At 37.7% G+C, this 23,438-nt stretch overlaps 1 long non-coding RNA gene across 9 annotated transcripts; it reads left to right on the top strand.

Annotated features, from left to right (window-relative positions):
- The first annotated feature begins 988 nt into the window (after nt 1-988).
- On the top strand, nt 989-6,592 carry LOC110940359. Of its 9 annotated transcripts, none has more exons than XR_004893028.1 (8): nt 990-1,263; nt 4,478-4,581; nt 4,683-4,750; nt 4,893-5,004; nt 5,083-5,248; nt 5,345-5,786; nt 5,921-5,985; nt 6,189-6,592. It is a non-coding gene; the product is annotated as an uncharacterized LOC110940359 (long non-coding RNA). The 9 variants fall into 9 exon arrangements; XR_004893023.1 differs by having other exon boundaries at nt 4,890-5,004; nt 5,083-5,207; XR_004893026.1 differs by having other exon boundaries at nt 4,890-5,004; nt 5,401-5,786.
- The last annotated feature ends 16,846 nt before the right edge of the window (nt 6,593-23,438 follow it).

The raw sequence follows: 23,438 nt of genomic DNA, 5'->3' as shown, positions 1-23,438 counted from the left end.
TGTCCTAACATAAAAACACGAGTCAGTTCAACGTTTCGGGTCGGGTAAGGTTCATCACATAATAAAAAATCACATAATAAAAATACGATACAATAATGATAAAAACCATTGTCATGATAAATTAAAAAATACGTAATATAAATAAGATTGTCTTTATGAATAAGACCGAGCTTAACATTATAGGATACAACATAAACTTCATACAAAATTAGTTAATCAATATTTCACCACAGAGATGATACGTAATTAAGTACCCTGATTCAATTTCAAGTTGCAAATCTTCATTCCAGTTAACAGTTTAGTTGAGTATAAATGTATATAAGTTGAGTGTAAATGTATATAAAGCTGTATAAGTTTGATGAAAAAGAAAGAGAGAATTGATATTTTTAGTTGCATATCTAAAGCCTAATTCGTATTTTTAGTTAAAAAATGAACTAAGTTGACTCGAACTCGAGATGTCCAGTTTAATAAGCATGCACTGAACCAGTTTACCAATCTATAGAACTGGTTATAGGGTTTCCTCTACAAAATATTAAAGGGCTCCTTCAGAATTTTTCATATGCCTAACACTATAAATTACGAGCCGAACGGGTTCCTGAGAACCCTCTAATTGGCTTTAAATCCGCCCCTCCTGTCTTGTCCTTAAATTACGAGCCGAACGGGTTCCTGTCCCATGTTCGAATCAAGGCACAACCCGTTTTTCCAGTTTTTTTTTCTTTTTATTATTCTTTTATGGCTAAAACTTTCTTTAACCTTTTTTCTACCTTTCTTTTCTTTTTTTATCATTTTTTTTATTTTTGTTTCACTTTTTCACTTTTTTTACCTATCATTTTTTTAATCTTTTTGCGTCACTATTGTTTATTAGCGGAATCAACTTGCATCCTTATTTTGAAAAAAAAAACGAATACCTGAGACTTTTTGCTACATTTTCCCTCAAGCCAACACTATTAGTTTTTTCCTATTAATTATTTAACGAAATAGGGGTGTTTTGGCCAATTTACACCCATACCCTATCTCCTTTCTCAGTCCACCATTTCTCCTGACATTCATTTGCACCCTGTCCATAACTACCAACCAACGATCATTAACCATTTCCCTCCGACCAGCAAAACATCCCATTCCACCGACTAGTGAGCCCACTACACCGATCGATGCCCCCGATGCACCCACTACACCGAGGAACCCACCTCCGACGCACAACCTAACATGTAGCTTCAATGGCTTTTCAACTCTAGGCCACCATGGATACACAAAGTCTGGAAGGTAATGACGTGTTCTTGATTACTACTCGTTCATTAGTGTAGTTATCTTGAAAATTATATATATATGGAACCTATTAAGTGTAACCAACTCTTAAATCAATCTCCACCATTGGATTTGGCTGAGATAAATCTCAGCCATTTAAACTCAAAAAAATAACTCCTGTGGTGGCAGTTCCGGGCAGTTGTGTACGTTCCCAGGGGCGGACCTACGTTACGAGGAACGGGGTCCCCGGACCCCAATCTTTTTTTAAAAAGTAGTAGAAACGGTATATAAAATTGTCTATGGACCCCATAAAATAATTTAGTTGGACCCCATAACAATGAAAGTGACCCTAGTATAGTGGTAAAACCCCTTGTTTACATACAAAAGGTCATGGGTTCGATACATGTTTCTTTGTTTTTTTGTGTTTTTTTTTGGACCCCATTGTCCAAAAATCCTGGGTCCGCCACTGTACGTTCCCATGGTTTGCGGCCCATCTTCTCCATTTGGCACGGTTGCTATGAAAGTGGGACGTGGGTAGAATGCAGTTGCCTAGTGGTCTTATATAATATAGAGACCCTTGCATCCAAATATTTGCCTCCATACATCTTTCCTTTGTAGAAGATATCATATATGCACAGAAATAAACACACCGATGGTACCGTGTTCTTCGATTGTGATCTCAAACCTACATTCAAGCTTTCTTCATTCAAGATCTGGTAAGCGTAGAGGTGGCAAAATGGATGGGTTGGGTTGGATTGGTTGTTGGGTCAGGATGGGTTTGGGTTAGAATGGGTTTGGGTCAAGATGAGTAAAAGAAAGAAGAAGGTCAGGATGGGTTGGGTCGGGATGGGTTTGGGTTAGGATGGATTTGGGTCAGGATGGGCAGAGAATAAATCAATAATAATAAAAAGCGAAAAAAAATATAAAAACGAAAAAAACTAAAAAAAATAAATTAAAAAAAAACGATAAAAAAACGATGGATTGTTGGGGATGACCAAATTAATAAAGGTATGTATGCTGCCTTCTTGCTTGCTGTCTTTCAAGTGTTTTTAAAATAATAATAATAATAATCCAAATTTTTAAAAAGGCAGCATGCTAAACTTCAGCAGACTTTTGACCAACATTTTTTACCAACCTATTTAAGAAATAAAACTGAAGACAACCAAAATTTGAACAATGTTTTTCATTCATTGAACTATGTCTATCTGCAGATAATTCTTGTATGCTTCAAAAAACCGATACGGTTCAAATAGTTCAAGCCAACTACCATTATTTAACACCATAGCCTACAACAGTTGAAAACAAAATTATAAACTTCATAGCAAAACCGACTAACTCAAATAAATGGAAGTATCTTACACCCCTCTTAAACTCTTCAGTCATTATTCGTAAAGTACTTTATGACGAACCAAAATGGCCCTTTTTTCAAAGCCCCGTGTTTGACCCGAACCAAAACGACCCTTTTTAAAGCGACCCATTTTGACCTAAACACATCCTAACCCGAAGCAAAATGACCATTTTTTCAAAGCGACCCGTTCTGACCGGAACCCATGAACGTCCCATAAACAATTTGTTTAAAGTTCGGCCAATTTTCAAAACTCGTATCGTGTTTCGCCGGTAGTTTAGAAACAATACTTAAAGATATTCATCTAGTTTAGAAACAACACTTCTTTTTAAAACCGAAGTCATATTTAAAACAAAGTAACGAACAAAACTTACATCTAATTGAGAGAACCCAGACGTCCTACGTGCTTTTGAGGGGAGCGCCCATCCTGAACTGTTGTTTGATTTTGTGTCGCCCATCCTGACCCATCCGCCTTTTTTACATTATTTACTTATGCCCATCCTGACCTACCAACACTTCATTGCTGGCCCAAAAGAACCCAAACTCTTAAATTAAATACCCATCTTGACCCAAAATTTGTTAATGAGTTTGTTTTGCCAAGCCTAAAGTAGAGACATTATAGTTCAGACTTTGCATCGTACACCTAGTCTACATCAAAAGTTCAGGCATTTCATTGAACACAGTTCAAGCATTTCATCGAACACTTAATCTACATCCTAAGAAGATAACCAAATACCGTTAATTTTACTCCAATACCACCAAATACTGCTACTTTACTTCAATACCACAACGCATATATATAAATAAAAGTTGTCTATCAGAAACCATAACCATGGTAGAACCCATATGGTACACAACATCCGATTTAGGTGAATATCTTCGATTTGACAACACAACGTCAGGTGAATTGTTTCGAAAGCTTTGTGTAGCAGATAAAACGTTTACAATGACTATGTAGAATCGAACAAAATCACATAAATCAAAGATTAAAGAGAGAAATTGAAGATGAAAAGGATGACATTTGTAATGATCTAACAACTTAACAAGACTATGACGAGATCTGAGTAGTGGTGTTCTTGAGTTCTGATCTTTGAGTTTTGGATTTGGAAAACCAATTTATGTTCTAAGGAATTACCCATCCTGACTTATCTTGCATTTCCCAGTGGCCCATCCTGACCCATTTAATTTTAAGTTCATTTTTTTATTTACCCATTTCAACCCCCTTACCTATAGTTGTCAACCCAAAACAACCCATAACTTCTTTTTTAAAAGTCCAAATCAACCCAAATTCATACTTTTGGGTCAAAATTGCCAGGTCTAGGGTAAGCATATAGATTTTAGTTAGGGTTTCTTATGATTATATTTTCTGTTGTTTGAAATCGGATAAAACTGGGTAAAATTAATGATATCTATTATTATTTGTTCGAAGTCGATACCTAAATTTCCCACTGTTTCTAATTCTGCATCCCAATTTCTCGCGGTCACCAGCTTCACATACCTTTTCTTCTTCAACACTCGAGTTTCGTGGTCGGTGGTCAATTGGTGTGTAATTTTGTTTGTGGTCTTATCCCGTTGTTTAGTGGATATGTGGCTTCGAATCTGAGTGATACTCTCAGAAACTTGCTAAGCATCAGTTATGGTAGCACAAAGTGGCAAGTCTCTTTCAGACAAAGATATATATTATTATGCTTCTTGAAATTAGTTCATGATTTCATGCTTTTATGGAACTATAATCCTGACTTCATGTTGATGATAATATTGAAATAACAGGGTGGAATTATATATATATGTATCTACTGATCATGATTAGAGATTTATGCTTGTCTTTTTGTCTTTTGGTGTTAATTAATTGTTCAATGTACTAACTATAATTAGTTTTTTGGTTAGGATGATGAAGAAGAATCTTTGGGAACTAAAAGAACAGGCGCTTCCGAAATGCTACAGGCTCTAAGAGAAGCCGAGCTGCTAAACTTTATAATTTGTCTAAAAGGGTGAGCAAATTCTTCAAATTTTTGCAGTGGGTATTCTGTTAATTTGTGTTTACATATAGCATGTTGTTAGTTATACAATAGGCCTTCTTTGTCCAATTTAGATTTACTTTTGAGGTATCTTTGGTTGGACAATGGGTGAGCTACCTAGCTTTTGGATAATACTTTTCAGGTATCTTTCAGCATCTTTTGGTACCTGCTATTATTCTTCCATGTTTTTTTCTTGAACCAAGCCTCTCAGTTTGATATTATTTTTCATGATCCATATAAAAGAAGGTTTTAAGAAGTTTTTGTTTTTGTTTATAATATAGTAGTTAATGTGAAGAAAAGGGGAAAAGGGGCATAGGAGAAAACATGAAGTGGCTGCAGTAAATATGTTGGGAAGTATAACCACAATGAAGTATGATGAATACTCCCCATATTGAGGTGTCATCTCTTTCCAATTCTCTACTTTGGTTTTCACATCATCATGAAAATGGACATATATACCTTTATGGGTTGCAGATCGATTTTCATGACACTGTAAGTGAGCCCCAAGTTCCTGCAATGAAGATCCCTTTGGTTTCACTATGGCTTTCTTGAATGAAAATGGAAGTGTCTTTGCATATCAATGCAAAGGGAAGAAAAATGTGAGCACCCTCATGTTATGTACCTTCCAGTTAAAATATTGGTAAATGACAACTAGGTTTGTGCTTTTTGTAAATTTTTTAGTATAGTTTAAGAGTTTAAAAATATACAACTTATGTTACTTTATATACATTTTCAGTGGTATATGCGATTTAAAGAAGTAAGCGCTGACACGAGGTTCTTCATCTTCTTAAGGTGCAGTTGGGTTCATTCATTTTGGAGCAATAAGCGGCCAAGTTACTGCCAATGAGGTAGTGGTGGAGTGGTTGGGGAAGGAATTAGTGTTCCGAGTGGTTCGACTCTTACTCTCCCCATTATTTTCTGCGGCATCCAGGTGAAGGGGCGAATATGGGCGGCACCGGTTCGTCTTGGATGGGAGGCGAGGTTTTACCGATTATTTCACTGTCGTGCCTTCGGGCGGGTGGAGGTCGGGTTTCCGCGCATCTGGGAGAGCCAAGGGGCTGGCGGCAGTCGAGTAGTCGATCTTGGCCACAGCGCCTGGTGTCACAGTGGTTGGCACGTTGTTCCTTTCCGTTCAAAAAAGAGGCCAAGTTACTAATAGCCATAGCTTTGCTAAAAGGGTACCGTTTGATTTCTTATACATTTTCACATCTCAATTTCCAATAGTCACACCTCCTCTTTTTTATTCCTTTATATTTAAATAATTACATAAAAGATTATTAATCAACATAAAACTTTTATTTTTCTTCTTCAGGTGAGGTATAGAAAATAAGTGAAAAGATGAAGCTGCTACAATCCAGTGTTCTAGGTTGTGACAAAGTGAGCTGACTTGCTTATGTCTTTGTTATCTATATGTTTATTTAAAAATAAAAATAGAGAAATTAATATTAAATATTAATTAGAGTGATAATAATATTTGAGTTGATGCTATACCTATGTTAGATTTAAATTCTGTTCAAATCAAGTATATTCTTTATTTAGAAGAAAACATATTTTTAAATAGGAAAGCTGGTGAATGACAGGTACAAAGGAATTCTTCACAATGATCATGTACTTGCAATCAAAAGAACTCGACGGGGATCGTTAGAGGGTGCACAATAATTTAAAAATGATATAAAAATTAATGTCGAGAATCCCTTCAATTCACAGCCTGACTCACATGAAAAACTAGAAGAAACCAAGTTGTCAAAATCATCCACAAGACGACCAGCATTTTTGTATAGGTTGAAGGTGACATTCAGGTCCTTGTCCCATTAGTTGCATGAAAAAAGTGTAATGAGAGAATACAAGGCAAGTGACTCATTCATACCCACAATTAACATTTTGTAGATCTTGATATTGGAATAGTGTACTTGTATGTTGTAACATTACTCTCTTATCTTCCAATTTATTGAATACAAATAATAGTCATTCTTTTGTAATAATCTATGACGAAGATTATCGACACAAATAATCTATGATGAAGATTATCGACACAAAGATAGCATGGTATCATTGTATATATGTACAATGTGCAACAAGCTTTCAGTTTCTCTTCTGCATTAGAGGATCATCCCCTGCTTCTTTGTCCTGTGTTTATTATTGAAACACAAATTAATATGGTGAGAAATATGGGAATATTGTTAACAAGACGAGACCAACATAAGGTTCGGTATGCCTTTGAGGTTGATGTATAATATTAACTTATGGTGTTAAACCAACAATTTTATTATTACTTTTATTGTGTGTTAATATTATTTGTGTATTTTTAATAGAATTGTTACTTTGCATTTGTTTGAATAATCTAACCCGACCTGTTTGACTTGGTTTGTAAAGTGCTATTTTGAATTTAATAGTCAAAATATGGGTGGTTTCGAAAGGAATAACAATGAAATTACATTAGTATCTGGTCTTGGGGTGTTGCACCAAATCGCTTAATGGCTTTAACTTCTCATTAACATATATATATGTGTGTGTCTGTCATGATGACTTTAAAATACCCGTCCACCAGACGGGTCATGGTTGGTCAAAATGGGTAATGGTCAGGGTGGGTCGTTTAAAAAATGATCATTTTGGTTTGTGTAAGAACGGGTTTGTCAAAATGGGTTGTTTAAAAAAATTATCAAATAACTAAATAATAATTACAACTATGTTTATTATATAGAAACGAGCGACAGTGGTTGGGTTGAATGGCAGGTTGAAACGGTCGGGTTACACACCGGTATACTAGACCAAACATTTTGTTTCTTTATATAAATTTTAAAAACTAAAATATTTTTAAACATACTGTTATTTAACTCTGTAGTTTGGGACTCATGTCTTTCGCTCCTCCAACAAGTGTATGTCTCTGCGCAAACTCAGATGTACGGGAATGGACTGTATCTAATTTAATTTTATGTACGCTTAATATAGATTAGCTTTGTTGTTCATGTTAGGGATGAGCTCGGTACCGAATCGGTAACGAAAAAGTACCCGGTTCGGTAACTTCGGTACCGGTACCGGGAACGATCTGCTCATCCCTAATTCATGTTGTTACTATAATACATCAACATAACCCGTCCACCGGACGGGTATTAAACTAGTTGAACTTGACACAACTGAGTTAAACATTTGTAGACGGGATCACCTCCATGCACATGAGGGTGGTTTTGAGGTTCTAGAACAACATAACCATTAATTTCCAGTATGAACAAGGAGGTAGGGAAGAAGATAGGATCGAGTAGGTTTGATGATATATAGTTTTTGCTGATCATGTTTGTTAGTTGATCATGGTTTTTGATGATCTAGGTGTTTGAATGATTTAGATTTTTTTTCCTGATCGTTGTTGATAAATTAGTTACAACTAATAAATTAGTTACAACTTTGATGATCAATTTGTTATATATATATATATATATATATATATATATATAGGGTAGTGTAACAACCCTCGTCAAAACTATCATTTATTGTATTATTTTATTCAATAGGAAAACCTAATCAAAACACCCAAGTGATACTGCATGACCCCTAAAATTTTCAGAACAATCGGAATCAGGATCAGGGCCCCTAAAACTCAGGGGGGGTATTTTCTAGTTAGTATTATCTAAACTGTTTTCGATAGAAATTGAATTTTAACGAACCGTCGACTCACCCAAGCTACTGAGACGCGTGGCTACCTCATATTAAAAGTGACCTCTCGCGCCACGCGCCAGGACCAGGTTTCCCTGTCGTGACACGCGAGGGGGACTATTTTCCAGCTATAAATAGGAGAGGTTGGGACTTGAAATTCTGCGTTTGAACGACGAAGAAATTCGTCTGAGGCACGGAGTTATGCTCTGTTTACCACAATTAACACACACAAACCTCGAAACGCTGCCACAATCAGGGTGATAACTCGATCGCTCTTACGATTCAACGTCCGATCGATTGTAACTATCCAGTGATTGTCCGGGTGCTGCTCAAATTGAGCTTATACTTTGTTATTCATCGTGATTTCGACTTGAATATTTGAGTGCTGTTCGAATTCGGACTATGCTCTGTTATTCGTTGCGAATCCGATTGAATTGTTAAGTATTGCACTTGTTAATCGTTGTGAGGGTTTAATCTCGTGAATTGTCGTAACTGCTGTATTAGTTACAACCCCGTTTGTGTGAATTAGGTTAATCAGTAGGCTAGACTCTGCCCAAATTGAATCAGCAATATATCAAGGCTTATCTGTAGACTAAACTTTGCCCGTAGAAATCTGCAATGTGAGTTCATTTCTCTTTTCTCACCGTTTGTGAGTCTATACTCTTTTATCACAGTTTTATCACCTTTTTGTGAAACAATTATATTACAAAATGCTTTCTAAAATCCTAAATGGTTACCAGTTATACTTACAGTGATTAAGTTATTATATTTTACTGGTATAGGAGATATTATACATTATTGATTCTCGTTACTATTATCCAGGAAGTTAGCATGACCACAATTATAACTAATATTACTCTTAAATTATTAGGTATAAATCTAAATGGTGCATGCCATAATAAAATAGTCAAGTATAATACTTTTAGTCAGGTTACTATACACTAATATTACAATTAGTGAATTAATATATTTTGATAAGTTATAATAATTAACATAAAATGTCATTATTCTGGATTGCATGATTTAGTGCTAGAGATAATATATTTGACAAAGTAATAAGACATCATTATGTCCAAAGTCACTAGCTGAAAGAATGATCAGCAGTGATATGTCCAAAGACACTAGTTGAAAGAATGATCAACAGTGTTATAATTAGAATCACTAGTTGAAAGAATGATCAACAGTGTTATAATTAGAATCACTAGTTGAAAGAATGATCCACAGTAATAATGACCAGAAGCACTAGTTGAAAGAATGATCAACAGTGCCATGAATAGAATCGCTAGTTGAAAGAATGATCAACAGCGAAATGACCAAAGACCCTAGTTGAGAGAATGATCAACAGTGTTATAATTTGAATCACTAGTTGAAAGAATGATCAACAGTGATATGCAGTCACAAGAATCACCTAATGACAGATAAAGTGAATAATAATAAAGTATAGTTATTTGATAAATTCACTATTGGACGAAAGTAAGCCAATGAGTGATACTATTGCTGTTATGTTGGAATTGCCATTATGTGACAAAATACTGATTGAATAAGGTAAATGCAAATAAATATAAAACCTTAATACTGTAAGGTATAACAATATATTTTATAAAAATGGAATGAATTCACTCAGCATTCCCGCTGACAAAACCTTTTTCAAACATGTTTCAGGTAATTATCATAAGGCTGGATACGGCACTGAAAGGCATCAAGAAATGGCTTATTAAAGAAATATTGTTTTATAAAATAAAATTTATCTTTATTAAAGCTACCATTTTAAAATAGGGATTTATCCCATCTATTTAAATCAAATCCGGTGTTTTCCAAACTCTGATATTTTTCCTAACTCACGGTCCTGATGAAAATTCCGCTGCAATGTTTTTCAAAAATAATCACCGGTACCACGGGACTGCTCACGGCACCCGATTCCGTCCAGGGTGGGTCGGGGGTCGTGACAGAAGGTGGTATCAGAGCTAAGCCACTACTTTGAGCCTATAAGTGTTGTGATAATAATATTTAAACTTAAATAAAAGAGTTAGGAGATTGCTATTAACTGGTAGCACATCTGATAACATTCAAAAGTTGAATAAGAAAAGATGCATTCGTATAAGTCAAGCCACTTGTTTAAGCTAATTAGGTGTTCTTTAATACCTAAACAATAAAGTTAAGAAACTAATACAAATTAACATATGTGTTATACATGAATATATATATACATATATGCACATATAATCTTCTGGAGGTATTATTTTATTATGTGATATTAATAAGTGACAATGTTTGCAATTCAGATGTCGAATGAAATACCCCATAACCCAGAAGCTCAGACTAATAATGAAAATCCTTTGGATAAAAATACTATAGAAAATCTAATAGCTCAAGGAATAGCTAATGCTTTACCTTTAATAATTAAAGCTGTTAAAAATCCCATAGAACCCACCAAAGCTATGAGTAGTAAGCATACCCGTGACGATAGTTTTAACCATAGTGTCAATAGTGATAATAATGATATTACCAAAACCCCATTTCCCAAGAAGAAGAAGGCGATGACTCTCGGGTGTACCTACAAAGCATTTCTAGCTTGTAAACCAACTGAGTTCGCGGGCAGTGAAGGTGCCACGGCTGCTCTGCGATGGTTGGAAAAGACAGAGGCTGTTCTTACGATCAGCAAATGTGCTGAAGAAGATAAGGTGATGTATGCATCTAATCTCTTTAAGGAAGAAGCCTTAGAATGGTGGAATACTATTCTTCAGGCAAAAGGAAGGACCATGGCTTATGCCATAAACTGGGAAGAATTCAAGGAAATGGTAGAAAGAAAATTTTGTCCTCCTTATGAAAAGGAAAGAATAACTAACAAGTTCCTAAATCATAAAATGATGGATGTGAATTGTCGTGAATATACGACAATATTCTTCGAATATGCAAGAATGGTACCAACTCTGGCTTCGCCAGAATCCGTACTAATTTCTCGTTATATTTGGGGATTAGTTAGCGAAATCCGAGACATAGTCAAGGCCGTTAGACCACAGACTATCGAGGAAGCAGTTGAACTAGCTAACATGCTGACCGATGGACTAATCCGCACAAGAGAAGAAAACAAGAAGAAAGAATTAGCCCAGAAAATTTTCCAGGAATTCAAGAAGAAAGAAACTGAACCGTCATTGGAGCAACCTATCTGCAGAAACTGTAACAAAACGCATTCAGGACGATGTTGTTTTAGGAACACACCCTACTGTGACTTCTGCAAGATGACTGGGCATATAGAGGAAGAATGTAGAAGGAAAACTAACGTCTGTTACAATTGCGGGGAAACCGGACACATCAAACCATATTGCCCGAAACTAACCAAAGCATCTGACACCAAGGCTAGAACAACAGACGGAGCTAAGAAGAATGCGCGAGCATACATACTTACTACGCAAGAAGCAGAGATGATTCCAGACGTAGTCACTGATATATATCTAAGTTAAGTTATTATTTGACCCTAGTACGAATACAAGTTCATAAATAAATACATTCCGTTAAATATTTTATCTATTTCAGATCCATAACAAACTTGTTTGGTTTTCACTTTCGTTGAATCCTTTATTTGGTCACGATCACCTTGTGGTGACGTTTTCACAAATTTGAAACTTGTGCTAATCTCGTTGCACCTCTTACATACGGATTTAATTATTCATTTATGTTGAATCCGCTTTGATTTATTCTATCAAAACAATCTTAACACAATCGTGTGCTAAGATAATGATACACAAATTCATTTCATATTTCCGTGTATCTATCGAGCGTTTCGTAATCCTTATTGCCTTATCATCTTCGATCGAAAAACTTTCTTCAATTATTTCAATTTCAATCCAAAATAATTTATTGAAACATTCGGATTTACTTCATTTGATTTACATCATGGTGAAACTCGTTTCATTCACCGCTACTATTTCAATCACTATGACACCTTGTGGCGTCATAATAAATTTGTAGCTTGAACTATTTTCAATTTCACTCCTAATATACGAATTTTAATTTTTGGTTCATATTCTTAACCAGTCTTAATACAACTATGTGTTAAGATAACAGTACACAAATTCGTATCATGTTCCGGTGTACCTCTTAAACATTTCTTTCATCATTTATCAAAAAAATTCTATAATATCTCATTTGGTCTTTTCATTATCAATTGAAAATCCTATTCGAAGTAAATCTCCAAATTTACTTCATTAAAGCTTTCAGTTATTTACACGGTGAAATTGTTCAGTCACCGTAATTATTGAATTATTCCAATCATTTCAACACCTTGCGGAGTCGTTATAAACTTGTAGCTTGAGCTAATCTTAATCATACGAACCATTCAAAACTATGAATGTATTTCGTATGACTCATCCTTTGAAAGCAGTCTTGATGCAATTATGTATTAAGACAATGATACACTAAACTCTATTATATTCCAGTGTATCCTTGCAATTTAATGTCAACACATTTTTCCTTTTTGGTTCGATAGTTGACAATCATTTTTATACTTCTATTTTGAGCATATCGATTCTGAGTCTTCTTTCGTTGCCAATCAAAGTAAGTTTTCTTTTGACAATGAATTTTATTCTAAAAAGTCATTCACTAACTGTAAACAGATATCTATTTGATCATATATCTGTTGACTTGAACCTAGTCCCATTCGAAACTATATCATTTCATCTCATTCAGTTGTCATCGATTTCTTGAACTATTTCAGTTGAACTTTTTGAACCCTACTTATACAACTAGTATTCACAAGATCTGATTCTGTGTCATTTACCTTAAGAATCTAGTTTCATTGACTAAATTATGACATAAATCTAACAGAAATATCATAACCCAAATCTCGAGGACGAGATTTTTATTAAGGTGGGGAGAATGTAACAACCCTCGTCAAAACTATCATTTATTGTATTATTTTATTCAATAGGAAAACCTAATCAAAACACCCAAGTGATACTGCATGACCCCTAAAATTTTCAGAACAATCGGAATCAGGATCAGGGCCCCTAAAACTCAGGGGGGGTATTTCCTAGTTAGTATTATCTAAACTGTTTTCGATAGAAATTGAATTTTAACGAACCGTCGACTCACCCAAGCTACTGAGACGCGTGGCTACCTCATATTAAAAGTGACCTCTCGCGCCACGCGCCAGGACCAGGTTTCCCTGTCGTGACACGCGAGGGGGACTATTTTCCAGCTATAAATAGGAGAGGTTGGGACTTGAAATTCTGCGTTTGAACGACGAAGAAATTCGTCTGAGGCACGGAGTTATGCTCTGTTTACCACAATTAACACACACAAACCTCGAAACGCTGCCACAATCAGGGTGATAACTCGATCGCTCTTACGATTCAACGTCCGATCGATTGTAACTATCCAGCGATTGTCCGGGTGCTGCTCAAATTGAGCTTATACTTTGTTATTCATCGTGATTTCGACTTGAATATTTGAGTGATGTTCGAATTCGGACTATGCTCTGTTATTCGTTGCGAATCCGATTGAATTGTTAAGTATTGCACTTGTTAATCGTTGTGAGGGTTTAATCTCGTGAATTGTCGTAACTGCTGTATTAGTTACAACCCCGTTTGTGTGAATTAGGTTAATCAGTAGGCTAGAATTGAATCAGCAATATATCAAGGCTTATCTGTAGACTAAACTTTGCCCGTAGAAATCTGCAATGTGAGTTCATTTCTCTTTTCTCACCGTTTGTGAGTCTATACTCTTTTATCACAGTTTTATCACCTTTTTGTGAAACAATTATATTACAAAATGCTTTCTAAAATCCTAAATGGTTACCAGTTATACTTACAGTGATTAAGTTATTATATTTTACTGGTATAGGAGATATTATACATTATTGATTCTCGTTACTATTATCCAGGAAGTTAGCATGACCACAATTATAACTAATATTACTCTTAAATTATTAGGTATAAATCTAAATGGTGCATGCCATAATAAAATAGTCAAGTATAATACTTTTAGTCAGGTTACTATACACTAATATTACAATTAGTGAATTAATATATTTTGATAAGTTATAATAATTGACATAAAATGTCATTATTCTGGATTGCATGATTTAGTGCTAGAGATAATATATTTGACAAAGTAATAAGACATCATTATGTCCAAAGTCACTAGCTGAAAGAATGATCAGCAGTGATATGTCCAAAGACACTAGTTGAAAGAATGATCAACAGTGTTATAATTAGAATCACTAGTTGAAAGAATGATCCACAGTAATAATGACCAGAAGCACTAGTTGAAAGAATGATCAACAGTGCCATGAATAGAATCGCTAGTTGAAAGAATGATCAACAGCGATATGACCAAAGACCCTAGTTGAGAGAATGATCAACAGTGTTATAATTTGAATCACTAGTTGAAAGAATGATCAACAGTGATATGGCCCAGTCACAAGAATCACCTAATGACAGATAAAGTGAATAATAATAAAGTATAGTTATTTGATAAATTCTCTATTGGACGAAAGTAAGCCAATGAGTGATACTATTGCTGTTATGTTGGAATTGCCATTATGTGACAAAATACGGATTGAATAAGGTAAATGCAAATAAATATAAAACCTTAATACTGTAAGGTATAACAATATATTTTATAAAAATGGAATGAATTCACTCAGCATTCCCGCTGACAAAACCTTTTTCAAACATGTTTCAGGTAATTATCATAAGGCTGGATACGGCACTGAAAGGCATCAAGAAATGGCTTATTAAAGAAATATTGTTTTATAAAATAAAATTTATCTTTATTAAAGCTACCATTTTAAAATAGGGATTTATCCCATCTATTTAAATCAAATCTGGTGTTTTCCAAACTCTGATATTTTTCCTAACTCACGGTCCTGATGAAAATTCCGCTGCAATGTTTTTCAAAAATAATCACCGGTACCACGGGACTGCTCACGGCACTCGATTCCGTCCAGGGTGGGTCGGGGGTCGTGACAGGTAGGGATATGGTAAAAAGTGTCTAAAATGTGAGAAGGGTAAGAAGTGTTTTAAACCATTGGATATTTGATCTAATGGTTGAGATCAATAGGGTATAAAATGTAAATTGTGTTTTAATTAGAAGGACCATATGTAAAATTAAAGGGCAATAGTGACTTTTCCAACGTTTCAAATTGTCACACCCCGATTTCCACGTGTCTCACCGGTGGGCCCGGTGGGGGATTACCGTGACGATGTTGGCAACAATATAGTCAAACCACACAATTATATAATGCACAGCGGAAGCTTAAGATAAATATATAAACTTCAACCTCTGGTTGTAATATCAAATGTATTACAGAAGTTGAATATATCCACAACGGATCAAAAAGTAATAAATATTGTTCATTCAGATGCAGCATCGAGTTTGCGAGACTATGTACGATGCTTAGGACGCCTATACCAGCCCATTTCGTATAGTACCTGCACTTAATCTTTTTGGGGAAAATACGTCAGTTTACACTGGTAAATACATTCAACTGACACATTTGAAAATGTTTATTAAAATTGATTTGAATGCACAAGGCACAAACTCTTTTATAACTTGGGAAAATTATTAAAATCTTGTGAACGTTTTACATGTTCTTTTATGCGTTCAGTAGCCCGGGTCGTGCCGGGTTAAAGATTTATAGACACACCACATTGCGTAAAACCGTAGTATAAAAACCAACGGCTACGTCTTTTAATTTAATGTCGACAATATATACCGGGTGTACGCCTACACCGGGATGTCGATGGTCGTGGCCATTTCGTAAAATGATGCCAAGGATATCCGGGACAACGGTCATTAAACCCCCCAAAGGCTTTTAAGAAACAAAACTGTTTAAATGAGCCGATCATATTATTTAATTAACCACCTAAGCGATGGAAGAATATAATGCTCAATCAAGCGGTGTTAATATACCGTAACCCAAGCCCATATAGGGGAAATAAGTTAAAGTATTTACCTTTGCAAGTATATTTCCTTAATTTGGATTAAATCACCGATAGATTTTACTGGGGCTCCTAATCTGGAACGAAGGTTTTAATTAACCTCTTAGAATCCTAACGAGTCGTTATAATGGCCGTAGCCTAGACCGGTTGGTTCCGATATGTGAATACGGTTTAATCGCGTGAAAAGGCGAAAACCGAGAATGGAGTGCGATTCTGACCCAACAAGTTCAGAGACTTGTTTTATATGGGTTTATGGTTCACACTCTGGATTTTGGGGTCCAAATAATATAATTTGACCCGTATCGGCTAATTTATGAAAACTAGTTTCATAAGCCGAACCGTGCGCGCAATAGGCGAAACGGTTAACCATGAGAGTCGTACGCTTATTTCCTAAGTCAATATGCCTTAAAGAGGTTGTGGTATCAGTAGGATACCTTCCGTGATGCCCGTAACGAGTTTAAGTTAATATTATGCCTCGTAGGGGCTTTTCGGTCATTTTAAAGACTTTTAAAGAGCTTTTCGAGTTCTACAGGAAACCTGAGTTTCCTGAACAGTTTATAAAGTCTAAAATACTTTATTTATTATTTAAAATCAGTAGCAACTGGAATCGGGTCAAAAGACCTTGTAGAACTCAAGTTTTGGCCAAAAAGGGCATATTCGGTATTTACCGAACCGTAGCCATAACCGCAGGTTATGAGCGAGGTAAAAATTATTAAAAATCTTTAAAATTCCCAAAATATTATTTTAATACAGTGGGTAAAAGTTTTGGTGACGAAATCTTGGTTTAGATAGGTGTTATGCTAATTGCGCCGTTAATTACTAAAGTTTACTTTAAATGCGCTATTTAGCATAACTCTCATTCTAGACCTCGGATTGACGTGAAACTTTAAGGACATGCTTATAATTTAATAAGCAAGGTTCTGGTCCGTTCACGTGTCCGAAATACTCGTTCTATTTTCAAAATGGCGTTACGGTCAACTTTTAGGCGATTAACGGAAATGCGCAAAAGACTCGGATAACTCATGAACCGATTACAGAGGTTTATACCATCATGTAACCTGGTCCTAAGAGAGTCCTAAGGTATGTCTATACCTTACTAAAACGGGTCAGAACTGAAGTCAATGCAAAAGTCGAACTTTTGCGACATTCGGCTCCGAACCAGGTCAATATAGCAAATGGTCGATTCAAACGAGCGCAAACAAGTTTATTTACTTAATATCATGTTTTATGAGTGTCAAAACAGGTTTCTTAGTATGTACATTACAGATTATGCATAAATCGCTAAAATAGCTTTCTGTTGACTTTTTAACCGCACGTTTGACTCGATATTTGGCATGGTTAGAGTGGTGATCAGGGGGAACCCTTTTAGAGGTTTATTACCCACATAAATACCAACTCAAAACCACCTTTGATTCGTCGTAAGACTGAACCATTTGTAAGTTATTGTAATGACAACCGTTAGTTACGACGGTTGTGTTTATAAGCTATAACTATGGAAATGCAAGACCATATTGATTGTGAACGACTTACAGAAGTTATTTCTTGCTTATAGAGCAGAGATGGATGCTTGGGAGCCTTAGAATGATCAGAGATGAGTGTGTTTGAAGTGTGGTGAACTTATGAGCCAATGTGGCTATTTATAGTGTTCAAAAGCCTTCAAGATCATTACACAACAGCCTATAACTGATAATGGATGATGGGCAGGTGCCCCTAAGTGATATGGGTCGAGTAGGGGGCGCCCATGCTCCATTAATTGGTTGTTGGTCGTTCAAAGGCTCCAAAAGGCATGTAGTTACAAGTATTCTGCATCTGGGCGTTTTACGCGGCCCGCATGGGAGTTCCATGCTGGTTTAATGCGGGTCGCATGGGATTCAAATAACAGGCGCGTAAAACAGGAGGCTCGCGGCCCGCCTCAACTTATCCCTAACCTTCACGCGGGTCGCGAGAGGTTATAAATTCAGAAATTTTAAATCTTTTGTCATGATTGCGAAATCCTGGTAATTAATAACGAAATCTTTCGTAATGATTTACCTGACCTTTCGGGTTCGAAGGGGTAACTTTGCGGTTTGGCCCTCGGTTATTTACCGATAGGGGCCTCGTGTTATTTACCCGCATTATTAAGTCCCCGGTTAGTTTATTAATTATTTGGAAAGCCTTAACTTTCACTGTTGACGCTTTTAACCCTTCTCCTACGAATTCGATCGTAACTTTCTCGTTTCATAACGAAACTTCGCGAAATTTATATATTATATTTTAGTGAGTGTATAATACCGTTACAAAGCCTTGGGAACGTCAAAGGGTCACTCAGAGGTATAATTAAACATGTTGACACGGTTAACCCCTGTAGCTTGTAATCTCTCACTTTCTTTCGCGTTTCGCTTCTGTACGATCTATAAATTATTCGTTTGAAGGTTCAAGCGTTTATTTAGGGTTACTATACAGTATATTTACCCTTGTTGACATTTATAACCCTCGAATTTATATACTTTCAAGGTTTGTCAAAATTAGTCCTTTATTTAATATCAATGCCACGTGTAAACAAATGACACGTGTTAGCACATAATTGGTCACAAAAATTCGAGGTGTTACATCCTCACCCCCTTAAAATAAATCTCGACCCGAGATTTACTCAAACAAATAGGGGTACTTTTCTTTCATTGTGTCTTCGACTTCCCACGTATACTCGGGACCTCTACGAGCATCCCATTTGACCTTTACAATCGGTACGTGCTTTCTTCGAAGCTTCTTCACCTGTCGATCTTCAATCGACAAGGGTTTTTCTATAAATTTTAAGCTCTCATCTATATGCACATCTGTGTGTGGAATCACCAATGATTCATCGGCGAAGCACTTTTTGAGATTGCAGATGTGGAACACATTGTGAATTCCATTGAGCTCTTCAGGCAATTTCAACTTATAGGCGACTGATCTGACACGTTCAATGACCTCAAAAGGTCCTATGTATCTCGGACTCAGTTTGCCTTTCTTGCCGAAACGCATCACCCCCTTCCAGGGTGATACTTTAAGCAACACTTTTTCACCTACTTCGAAGTGAAGATCTTTACGTTTTGGATCAGCGTAGCTTTTCTGCCTATCGCGGGCAGCCTTGAGACGTTCCCGGATCTGGACAATCTTGTCCGTTGTCTGGAAAACAATCTCTGGTCCTGATAATTGGACCTCTCCTACTTCCGCCCAACAAACAGGCGATCTACATTTCCTACCGTATAATGCCTCGAAAGGCGCAGCCTTTATGCTGGTGTGGTAGCTATTATTGTAGGAGAATTCGATTAGGGGTAGGTTCTTATCCCAGTTACCACCTAAATCGATCGCACATGCACGAAGCATGTCTTCTAGCGTTTGAATGGTACGCTCACTCTGACCGTCCGTCTGTGGATGGTAAGCCGTACTGAAGTTCAAACGCGTGCCCAAAGATTGCTGGAAACTCTTCCAGAAGTGAGACGTGTATCTAGTATCCCTGTCGGAGATAATAGACACAGGTATGCCGTGTAAGGCTACAATCTTATCAACATAAAGTTGGGCTAGCATATCGGAGCTATACGTCTCCTTGATGGGTAGAAAATGAGCTGATTTAGTCAGCCTATCGACTATGACCCATATTGTATCGTTTCCTTTCCTGGTTTTGGGTAACTTGGTTATGAAGTCCATAGTTACGCATTCCCACTTCCACTCGGGAAGCTCAGGCTGTTGTAGCAAGCCAGACGGCTTTTGGTGCTCGGCTTTGACTTGAGCACAAGTTAAGCACTTTGCTACGTGGGCGGCCACAGACTTTTTCAAGCCTATCCACCAATAATTTGCCTTTAAATCTTGATACATCTTGTCAGCACCAGGATGGACTGAATATCTGGAACTATGGGCTTCCTGGAGGATAACATCTCGTAGTCCTCCATAGATCGGAACCCATATACGTCCGTTCAGTCTAAGGATTCCATCCTTGCTAAGAGTCAACTGCTCCTCAGTTACTCCTAACTTTTCATTAGGATAATTAGTTTCCAACACAACCTCTCGCTGTGCAGCTAAAATCCTTTCAATCAAATTGTTCTTGACTTCAATGCTCTTGGCATTGATTCGAATAGGTTTTATCCTTTCCTTCCTGCTCAAGGCATCAGCGACTACATTCGCCTTGCCGGGATGGTACCTGATCTCGCAATCATAGTCATTCAAGGTTTCCATCCAACGGCGCTGCCTCATGTTCAACTCCTTCTGGTTGAACAGGTGCTGGAGGCTTTTGTGATCAGAATAAATCACAAATTTAATAACATAAAGGTAGTGCCTCCACAATTTCAGTGCAAATACAACAGCACCCAGCTCCAAATCATGGGTGGTGTAATTCTTTTCGTGCACCTTTAATTGCCTTGAAGCGTAGGCAATCACCTTGCCCTTCTGCATAAGCACACACCCCATGCCCGTGTGTGATGCATCGCAGTAAACTACGAATTCTTCTGTACCCTCAGGTAAGGTCAACACAGGTGCGTTGCTTAGCTTTTGCTTCAGTATTTCGAAGGACTCTTGCTGCTTTGGGCCCCAAATAAACTTTTCTTTCTTCTTGGTTAGGGAAGTCAAGGGCGCAGCAATCCTCGAAAAATTTTCAATAAACCTCCTGTAGTACCCTGCTAACCCCAGGAAACTACGGATCTCGGTAGGCGTCTTTGGCTCTTGCCAGTTCATGACTGCCTCTACCTTAGCGGGATCCACTTGGATACCACGCTCACTTACAACGTGACCTAAAAACTGAACCTCTCGTAGCCAGAATTCACATTTCGAGAATTTGGCGTAGAGTTTCTCACGCTGTAGTAATTCGAGAATGCAACGGAGGTGCTTCTCGTGGTCAGCTTGGTTCTTGGAATATATAAGGATATCGTCGATGAAGACTATGACAAATTTGTCCAAATACGGCTTGCAGACGCGATTCATGAGATCCATGAACGCAGCCGGTGCATTCGTGAGCCCAAAAGGCATCACTAGGAACTCGTAATGACCATAGCGAGTCCGAAATGCTGTCTTATGTACATCTTCATCTCTGACCCTTAGCTGATGATAACCCGACCTCAAGTCGATCTTCGAGAAGTAGCTCGCTCCTTGCAGCTGATCGAACAGATCATCGATCCTCGGCAAAGGATATCTGTTCTTTATGGTAACTTTATTTAGCTCTCGGTAGTCGATGCACAACCGCATCGATCCGTCCTTCTTTTTTACAAATAGGACTGGTGCTCCCCAGGGAGATGAACTAGGTCTGATAAAACCTTTCGCCAGCAGTTCATCCAACTGGGTCCTCAGTTCTTTCATTTTCGTTGGAGCTAGCCTGTAAGGTGCTCTTGCTATCGGAGCTGCTCCAGGAATGATGTCTATTCTGAACTCCACTTGTCTATCTGGTGGCAAACCAGGTAGTTCTTCAGGAAAAACCTCGGGGTATTCAGAAATGACAGGAAGATCCTCGATCTTCGGCTTCGGTTCTTCAGTTATCACCTGAGCCATGTAAATTACGCAGCCTCTGTTCAAACACCTTGAAGCTTTGAGCATAGATACGTCCTCGGGTAACCCGTACTGCGTATCTCCTCGAATGGTAAGTGATTCACCACTCGGAGTCTTTAGCACTATATGCCTCTTGCCGCAAATGATTTGGGCCTGATTACGGGATAACCAGTCCATGCCTTGGACTATGTCGAAACCCGCTAGTTTGAAGGGAAGTAGAGATAGAGGAAAAGAATGGTTCTTAATGGACATTTCACATCCCTCTAGAACAGTGGAGACGGTTTCTATCGTGCCGTCTGCTAACTCTACTTCGTATTTCGCATCAAGGGTTTTGATAGGCATATTTAGTAGTTGGCAAAATTTCTGGTCTACAAAGGATTTATCAGCGCCAGAATCGAATAGTACTCTTGCAAATATATTATTTACGAGAAAAGTACATGTAAGCACGTTGTCGTTCTGGACCGCTTCCTTTGCATCCATGCGAAAAACTCTCGCATTTGACTTCTTTGTCTCTTCCGCCTTCTTGGCATACTTAGGGCAGTTACTCTTGATATGCCCCTTTTCGTTACAACCATAGCAGGTTGCATCCTTGATCTTTTTGCACTCTACAGTTTTATGATCCTTGGACTTGCATAGTCCACAGGAAGGAGTCTTTGATTGCGACTGTGAGTTCGATGCAAATCTACATTTCCCAGAGTGGGGTTTCTTGCAGATTTTGCAGTTGGGCCTTTCACCAGCTTGCCCATCTTTCTTTGTCTCAGCCCCTCTCTTGCCGTCACCGTTTCCACGGTGCTTCTTTCCAGATTTTCGTGAGGTATCATCCTCACGTTTCCTCTTCTCAGCCTCCTTGCTCCTTAGGGTCCTCAGACGGACAGCGTCTAAGGTGAGAGACAAGGAGAGGTCAGTAACTGACCTGAAGGTCGTCGGGCGAGAGGCCTTTACACTCGCCTTTATTGCGGGCTCCAAGCCCCCAATGAAATGGGCAATTCTTCTAGGTTCTGGGGTCACAAGGTATGGGACCAGACGAGACATTGTATTGAAACTCGTCAAATATGCCTGGCAGTCCAGGTTCGTCATCACCAGTGACACAAAGTCAGCCTCGATCTTCTCAACCTCATGCTGAGGACAGTAGTTTTCCTTAATGAGAGCAATAAATTCCTCCCATGTCATCTTGTACAAAGCAGACTTACCCGATGCCTGCACCAACGCTCTCCACCATGCCAGGGCCTCGCCCTTAAATGACTAGGACACATACTTCACCACATCCCTCGCTGCACACCCGCTGATGTCCACTATAGTGTCCATCTCATCTAGCCAGGTGATACAATCAACAGCACCTTTCTCCCCTGTAAATTCCCAGGGCTTACACGATACAAAGTATTTGTAGGTGCAACCCTTAGCATTGATGCATCGGTATATTCTCTATCGCGATGAACGCTGTTCTCAGTGGACGAGTGTTTGTCGTCATCTTTCTTGGGTTGAGAGGGTGGTTTGGAGTGTGTCTTTGGTTTAGAGGGTGGTTTTGACACGGTTCTGCCTTGGGACTCAGTATATTGACGATCAAGAGCTGCCTGAACAGCATTGTCAATCAGAGCCTTCAGTTGTGCGCCTGTCAAATGCACTGGCGCATTGTCGTATTCATCATCATTAGTATGGCTATTCTCTCCGTTGGGATCCGCCATTGTAACTTGAATCTGTTACAGAAGATAACAAAATTTTATTCAGGAGATTATTATATAATTGTCTTTT

Source organism: Helianthus annuus, chromosome 5 (genome assembly GCF_002127325.2).
Source record: "Helianthus annuus cultivar XRQ/B chromosome 5, HanXRQr2.0-SUNRISE, whole genome shotgun sequence".
Taxonomy (NCBI): Eukaryota; Viridiplantae; Streptophyta; class Magnoliopsida; order Asterales; family Asteraceae; genus Helianthus; species Helianthus annuus.
Note: the sequence above shows the minus strand (reverse complement) of the source record. Positions and strands in the feature narration are given on the sequence as shown.